The sequence below is a fragment of the Gymnogyps californianus genome, chromosome 1, assembly GCF_018139145.2.
Source record: "Gymnogyps californianus isolate 813 chromosome 1, ASM1813914v2, whole genome shotgun sequence".
Classification (NCBI taxonomy): domain Eukaryota; kingdom Metazoa; phylum Chordata; class Aves; order Accipitriformes; family Cathartidae; genus Gymnogyps; species Gymnogyps californianus.
In genome coordinates, this window is record NC_059471.1 from 99,410,002 (window position 1) to 99,416,206 (window position 6,205).

The following is a 6,205-nucleotide window of genomic DNA, read 5'->3' on the forward strand; positions in this document are numbered from 1 at the left end:
CCACAGCTACAGTCTCCCCATATGATAGAAATATATGTGTTTCTCCCTGGAGCCTCAGGAGAGAGAAAACCTGGCCAATAACATCAAAGAATGGTATTCTAAAGGGATAAACATCTTTTACAAAAGCATAAGTTACTAACAGCCAGAAATCAATAAATCCACCCAATGACCAGTTTTGCTAAAGATATTAACCTTTATGCCTTTATTTAAAGTTTGGTTAATATTTCCATATTTCAATTTAAAATCTGTTTCAAATGTGGATTGAATTGAGTGTTAATTTACTGGGACTACTCCCAAAAAACCAAAATACTGGATGTTCCCTATCTATAAAGTGGTAACTATATTGCTTTTTCCTCCTCTGTTTATTTTTAAATGCTTTTTCAAGTTGTCTTATTTCCTGAGTGTTTCAGGCTGTGCTACTTAGCCTTTATGAAAGCTTCTCTTTCCTCCCTAGGCTATACCTGTCAGGTCTGGTCTGCTATTGATGGAGTGCTGGAATATGGATCCACACATTTAGTTCGTGTCTCAAGATTTCCCCCCAGGGAGAGGGGAAAATTGTCAAAGAAAACGAATAAAAACTTGGCTTTGGTCAATGAAGGTTTTTCTATTCATGAGGTCAAGATTTTTTCTTTAAGTCTGAAATCAGTCTAAGTATTCTACAGCCATTCATTTGATTGGTGACCACTGGACGTATACAGAATGAAGTCTGAAAGTCTGCCAAACAAGCTTCTGATAGCCTTTCATTCAGTTATATACATATTTTGATCTATAAGCCCTGTGCTCTCTTCCAAGTGAGTGCAATGGATTTGAAAGTGAAAATCAGTTTCTCATTATCAAGGAATTGAAACTTATGAAAAAGCCATATACAATGTGATCACCCACCTGCAAAGCCTTTAGCCTTTTATTTCAATACGTTCAGTGGACCTATTTTTTAAAACATTTTCAAGATGCTGGTATTATTAGCAGCTGAAGCTTCTTGCTTCTTTCATAACCTTTCATGATGCTACCGTAGGCTGCAAAGCAACGCTTAGCTTTTTAACGTCCTTCAGAGCACAAGAGGACTAAACGTGAGGAGGAGTTACCAGGGGTATTTTCAAGAAGCAATGGATGAAAGCCCTCCAAAAGCTGGTATAACAGATACTGTCCTCAGATGCAATAGATCAAATTAAAATCAATAAAATACAAGAAAAACAATATTAATTTCTGGGTTTTGTTTTTAAACAGAAAATCTCCAAGTTGTTGACCATATTTTAAAAGATAAAAGCAATCTGACACTTTTGTTTCCTATAACTTGTAGCCAGCTTCCTTCATTCAAAGATTGCTTCTAAAATTCCCCAGCATTTTCTAAGGCAAGCACTAGGACAGAAGCATTGAGTAAACTTTCCACTAGGCATCGAAGAAGAAATATCAGAGCCAAAATGAACATGAGTGCAAAACCGTAATGATTATACAGTAAAACAGGATAAACACTTTTGTTCCTATGTTGCGTAGGCGAAAACATAGTTTATGACTGCTTGGGGCTATATTAATTTAACTCAGTGGTTTTACAGAACATCAAAGGCACATCATTAAAAATGTCTCCAAAATCAAAGTCACTCCCAATTTGTCAGAAGAGGAAGGAAAAATGACTACTGCCATATGCCCAAAATCCCAGTAAGAAAAGAACAGGTTTACTTTCCTGTTAAATTCTCAGTGCTATACATAGCAGCTAGTTAATGTGGTATGAAAAACTGTACTACATTAGTACCCTAGGTGTACAAACTAAGGTCAAAAGTGAATTTGCAGCCCGGAGGACTTTTGAAGACTGTTAAATTACCGCAGCAGCTTTTCTACTCATTCTTCTAGCCCCTCCTGCATCCCCAAGCCTAATTTTTGCCTTTAATCTTACATTCTGTTCTTGTCTTGAAATAGCCAGACCTTTTCAGTTATGCTTCCAATTAGCACCTCGGTGTTAGGGATTGTAGCCAGGTGTTGATTACAGAATTTTTGGGGGCAGAGGGGTTGTTTGTTTTTCGATGAGCCACAGAAAGCCCAAGATCAGGGACATGAAACTGTCAGAAAGTTCTGACAAATGGGCCCTGACAGTAATAACATTATTCTGCTTCTTCATCTCAGTGCAGGGCCAACAAGGTACAGCAGGCTGTATCCCAGTAAAGCAGTGGCTGCAGATTTTCAAAAGTATATTGTTTGTACATCAAAGAATGAAAGATTATCCAAGGGTAGAATTAAGAGAACAGAAATGGTGGAAAGTTTTTGTAATGTGAATAGCAGAAAGAGTCAGTGTAAACTTAATGAACTTATTTTTTTGTCCTGAGTTGACACATATGAAGTGTTATTAGGATGTTCTGTACTCATTGACAAGAAGAACAGCAGTGAAGTCTGCGCATACCCTAAGCTTTTCCTAAGCCTCGTTTTGCTACCAGGTCCATCCCTAAACAAAAGGCATTACATGTGTGACAGAAGGAAACACATGTTGGTACAATGTAGCCCAAAAATGGCTGTGGGTCAGCCAGCTGTGCCAAGCAAGCCTTTATTCTGCACTACCGTCTGTTCTCCATACAAAATTTTCTCTGTAAGAGATACAAATTGAATCAAACTCAACTATTTCATAAGCACGTTATTTTTTTACAGCCTTCTGCTTTAATTAAAGAGTTCAGCAGCTTTAGCCTTAAAACGAAAAAAGTACTGAAAAATACATTTTACAAATTTATAAAGTTTATAACCTTCCTGCAAATAAAAATGTCACTGTATATATCTGCTTAAGGACTTTCCATGTTTTCCAAGTAAGGAAAGCTTCCTAGTCAACACCACAATGATCAGTAGATACAGCAATTTCTACCTGCTGTTTTTCAGGACTAAATACTTCCTGTACAATTCCTCAAATTATGACAATTAGGGTTGACTTTATCCAGGAACAATGTAAGAAACAAAGTTCTTACAGGCTGATCTTTATGTAGTGTTAGTTGATCTTTGAAGATACTGAGAGTTTTAGACCACTGAAGTAAGCCCCAGTTGAGGTTCATTAGACTATAGGCATAGGTAGATCCCAAAGCATACTGATTATAAAACCATTACTGCCTGAAGGTCCATAGTACATTTTTTATTTTCCCCTAGGTGGAATTTTGAGGACGTTACATTAGCATGCACCCTTCCTACAAACTGAAGAATTAATTAGAGAAATCTGGATTAAAAACACAGAACAGAAGACTCTCATATGTAGGACCTACATACTTCAGTCTCCTTTTCCATGTACTTCCTGTCCAGGCATATTATATTCAACTTCCCTGGTTCTAAGAACCCAGAGTTTTCCATGCTTTTTAACACCAGGTATAAATTTGCTATTGAAAAAACCCAGAAAGATAACATATTCACTTTAAAAACAAGCAGTGGGCATTGAGGGAAACATCAGCTATTGCCAGTAGATCAATACATTATGTGTATACTCCACTTGAAAATAATTATGTGATGAGGTGATATCCTGAGCCAACTGAAATCAATGGGACTTTTGCAATTGCTTTTCCTTCATGCTCTAGTGAAGAACACAAGCTGTATGTCAGAAACTAAATGAGGATCCAAAATTTAAGTAGTGGCAAGAACCGAGCAGCTATGACCTGGGATGAGTGGTTACACTCTGTGGAATTTGGGATTTCAATGTGATTAATTAGGTTAAACTCGTCTTTTCTGGAGATTTCTGTTTCACTATGTTTGACAACCTCTTTCTGATATCATGTATTGACTTGAAACTATAGCATTCAGTATTTCACACATTTAAGTATGAAAAACATTACTCAACCACAACACAGTAAATAATTTGGTAATAAGAAGGACACAAGATATTACCATGTTTAAGATGAAAAGTTAAGAGCAGGAAAAATGATGATGCTGTGACAAAGATTTCTGTTTACTGAAGCTGCAAGGGATACCTGGCCTTTAAGTAATGGGACTAGAATTTTAGCACCACTGTTTTTTGCAATTATATATCAAAAAGCATGAGGATGAACAGCTGGGAGAGAGAAAGTGTACTGCTGGAGAGCCATGCACAAGTTCTGCCCTTCCACCCGTTCTCTCCTATTATAAGTCTTCCCAAAACTGGTCTGCAATACAGCCAGATGGCAAATCCCAAACCAACTTCTGTGACGTACAAGTTCATTCACATCAGTAACAGCTAGTCACCTAAAGAACATCTGCAGACAGAACTGAAGAATCCCAGAGAGAAACTTGAATATAGTAATGAAAACTGCATTAGAACCTACACGAGTAAACTTTCCTCACTGGTCTATTTGTGCCTCCTTTACAAGTTCCTCCACTTTTTTCCCCACATTTTTATAGACATGGTACTAAATATTTATGAGATCAAAGTGTCCTTCAAAGCCCACATTTAAGGTAATTGCATCAGGTACAGAACATCTAGCCAATATTTTGTCTGAATGACAGGTAAGTCTGATAATGTGTCTGTTACTTCTGTCTTACACATCATTGTAAGAAATCACAGACCGTATTTTCCAGGCACCTGACAGAAAGGAAAAATATTTATCAACATATACTTCAGTATAAAGGAGTCCACTCCTGGTTATAACCAAGCTTACATTTCTGGTAGAGGTAGCTTTCTGGAGACTACCACTTTCCCCTGGCTGCTCTCACCCTAGGATCTCAGTTCTTTAGGATATGGTCTCTACTCTTGCCTATGTAACACCTTCTCTGCATGCTCCTTTACACAAAGGGAGCTTTCTACAGCCAGTTTTCTGGCTGTCTTGCATTGCCAGGGCAGCGTAATATTGCCAGAATCCATCTTTCAATACTCGCTGTCAAAATCAAAAGATCCCTGGCACTCTGACCATTTCTGTAATTATCTCCATGGGTCAAGCAGTGTTCTACTTGACTAGCTCTTGATTGTCCTTAATTGTATTAAGGCTCTCCTATAGCTATTTTAATAAATTAAAACTCCACGGGTGGGCTGAGATGAACTGATGAGATTCAAACTGCAGTGGCTAAAAGTTGGCACAGTGACCAGCACTGGTTTTCTATGATTTTTGTAGTCACTGAAGGCACATGCGTATGCACACACATGCACATTGCCATCCCAGAAACCACAGTAATATTTGTCAGGAATTAACTACAAGACTGTGGATAACTACAGATTATTTTCGTTCTAGACACTGTGGACCAGTGCCTGGTTCTTGCTATTGCAATGATCTGGGCAAGATACAATCTTTGTAATTTCCTTTCATCTTTTATCAAGGACACAACCTGGACCTCAGCATTCATATCCTTGCATCTTTGACAGTTATTTACACCAGTGCAAATTAAGTCTCAAACACTACTTTCAAACACAGAAGGAAAGCACTATGTTCAAAGTATAGCTGTCCATACAAGCTACAGTCTGTGTGAAAAGCAGACAATTTACCAGGTTGACTGCTGATATACTGGTTGCTGTATTTCCCCAGGAAGGAGGGCACACAGGTATAGGTACTGTTTACTCAGGGTGAACCCACAGCTCCCATGAGACAGCACAGGGAGGCGTGCTGATGGAAGGTCCCGGTCCTCCTGTTGATCCACAGGACAACCAGGCACAGAAAAAGCAATGGGAACTGAAGGAGTAACCTTGAAGCTGGGGCTTCTCAGAGTAGTTGAAAGACAGGGTTGCAGTCCCTGCTCCTGGGTTATTTTGTTTGCAATGTGGTCATTGTCCGTGTAACACACGCATTTTATTTACATGTCTATGCAAAATACATACTCCACCCAATGGGCAGAGTGCCTTAAATCACAAGGTTGCTCACAGAGTTAGGGCATTTGCCTCAATTTAAGAGGTGTGATTTGTTCACTTTCATCCAGGCAGAGCTTTTGGCTTGAGGTAAGTCCTCAGAACAGGCACTTCTGAGTGTACACAGACAACAGAGCTTCAGCACCCAGCACACTTTCAGGTTAAATAAGGAGGCACCTGATGAAAATGAGCAGAGAGAATCACTGTCTGGGATATAAGAACCCACTTACAGTGCTGTTTTTAAATATACTAATAGCACAGAGAAGAACTTTCACTGTGCTCCACTTTTGCCAATGCTGGGCTGTAATTTATAGATCAGCACAGTGAGAACCTGCTGATTTTGTATTCAGATTCAATATAATGGTCTAAACAGAATATTTACACCAACACCAAACGTAATCAACATAATTAGCACAAACAGTAGCTTGCTTAATATTTAGGTTA